The sequence below is a fragment of the Oratosquilla oratoria genome, chromosome 41 (assembly GCF_046742065.1).
Source record: "Oratosquilla oratoria isolate Oo_2021 chromosome 41, ASM4674206v1, whole genome shotgun sequence".
Lineage (NCBI taxonomy): Eukaryota > Metazoa > Arthropoda > Malacostraca > Stomatopoda > Squillidae > Oratosquilla > Oratosquilla oratoria.
The window spans coordinates 13,632,544-13,635,043 of record NC_134817.1 but is presented as its reverse complement, the minus strand read 5'-3'; the positions used below and the strand labels follow the sequence as shown (position 1 = coordinate 13,635,043).

General features: G+C 35.8%; 1 protein-coding gene across 1 annotated transcript in view; it reads left to right on the top strand.

Moving 5' to 3' along the window:
* Positions 1–2,500, top strand: part of GlcT (ceramide glucosyltransferase) — a 46,791-nt gene that overhangs the window by 221 nt on the left and 44,070 nt on the right. The window contains exon 1 of the mRNA XM_076178060.1: positions 1–234. This exon is cut by the window's left edge and continues 221 nt beyond it. The gene's annotated coding sequence lies outside the window, so the exon portion shown is untranslated. The remainder of the gene's footprint in view (positions 235–2,500) is intronic.

The window sequence follows — 2,500 nt, the reverse complement described above, 5'->3', positions numbered from 1 at the left end:
TATGTAGGTAACTGAACCAAATTACGGAAGTGAGACTGAAAATCGTCCCCAAAACAAAAACGTCTTGACGATTTAGTGTTATATTACTCTCAGTGAATCGTAAAATATTCGGTGCATCATCTCGGCAAAAGAAACACTTAAAATGGACTACGCATTAAGACTTCAGTCGCAGTGTGAACGAAGTTTCAGGCAAAGTATTGAGGAACTGACTGAAGTTTGCTGAATTCCTGAAAGGTTAGTGTCTACTACGCCTTAATGCATGCTACAGCGGAGCCCAAACACACACACACACGCGCACACACACTCGCACGCACACACACTCGCACACACACACACACACACACACATATACACACACACATGGACGTGCATACGTACACATACACACACGTGCGCGCGCACGCACGCACATACACGGACGTGCATTGAAACACATACATACACACACACACACACACACACACACACACACACACACACACACACATGCATAGACATATATGTACACACACACACACACACACACACACACACACACACACACACAAGAATTTAGTAACGAACTTGCATTAAAAGTTTTAAATCATGTAATTAGTTGAACATGTCCCAAAAATAATTTGGTATACATACATACATACATATATACATATACCACCGGCTTTTCCCCCTTAAAGGGAGGTATCCAAAGTCAAAAGCATAAATCCACTCCAACCCATTTCATCCCCACATACTCCACTCTCTTTCACCACCCCTCCCTCCCTCCCTCCCTTCCTCTTTTCTTGTCTCTTCCTGAATGACAGGCCTTCCCAGCATCTCGCCCACTGCCCTGGGTCAGAAGCAATGCGGCAAGACACAGCACATCCAGAGCAAGGCCGCTTCATTTAATCGGCGACCCCCCCCCCCCACCTGTCTCTGTCCTTTATACTACCTATACTATTGTACTTTTCTATGTTAACTATTTTAAAGTATCTGAGAAAAATGTTCCCATCAAAACAGCGAAACGGAACTTCAGGAAGAAGTTAGATCTAAAGGTTAACATAGATAAAAGACAGGAATGACTTGCTAGGAAATGGCTCCTATCAAGAGAATATAGAATATAGAAATAAACTAACAGCACAATTGGGAACGTCAAAAATATATATATCTTAAACAACAATTACCTAATAATCAGGATAAAAGAAAAAACATTATTAGGAGAAAACGGGTTCTGTTGATAAAAGTAACATTGAAGTAAATACTCCTTACATGGACATTCCGAATACATTTTTTTTTCAAAAACATTATAGATATTGATACTACAAATCTTAGTTACAAGAACTATCTCACAAATACTCCAGAAATCTCAATATACCTGACGCCCCTTTCAGAATAAAGCTTCATCTGATTTAATAAGTATTGCCTTGATTCACGCAATCATTCTTTCTATAGCAACAAGATGGTATTTTCCAGATTAATTAAAACAAACTAAAGTAGCGCTAGTATCTAAATCGAGTGATAAAAAACAATAACTCTCGACTAATTTCTATGCTCCCAGCATATATCAAAATATATAAAAAGATAATATTTTCTCGTTGATGTCGTATCTTGAAGATAATAACCTTATAGTTAAACGACACCATGTTTTTAGGAACCAAATGAAACGGCTATCTTATAGCTTGTTGTTGGGATCTTTATTGACCTATCCAAGGCATTTGATGGCATAGATCACAATATTCTGTTTTATGAATTAAATCATGTAGGAGTCAAAAGGGTCACACAGATTATTTCGGAGCTATTTGAGTAACAGAAAACTGTTTATTGTAATAAAGAATATTCGTCAGTTAAATGTGTAAAGTTGTACCACAAGGATCTCTTTTGGGGCCCACACATTTCTTGATATTCACGAACGATGCAATAAATGTTAGTTCCAAAATTAACTTTACTGTTTATGCTGATGATGCTACCTTATCATTGAAACTGCGTCTACTGAATTAAATAATATCGATGTTTGAATTAAAGACCTGTGCCGAAAGAATGTGTAATTATATTTGCTAATATTAAGTTTCAAGTTATTTGATTTAAAGCATGTTTCCCCTCCTGTTTTGTGTTAAAATTGTTGATTTTTAAATTGGAAAGTACATATCAATTAAGTTTGCCTAAAGCTATCGAAAATAACTGGTGTCTTTAATAGAGTTCCTCATAATTTAACTGAGGAAACTAAAACGAGCTTTCTATCCAAATCTTCAATATTGTGTTTCGTTATTGGCAAGCACTTGGCCATTATTTCTAAATAAATTAACCATTTCACAAAATAAGTTCTTTCGATGTATTTTCCATATAAAGAAAATGAAGTCAACAGATAAAATAGACAAATTTAGGAATATTTGAAAACTAAATACTTCACTTTGCTATTGATATTTAAAACAATTAGTCCCAGATCATTGTTCAAATTTAGAAAGCATCCTCGTAATACTAGGAGTAATAATGCAGATCTATCTTTACCTGTATTCAGTACTAATCT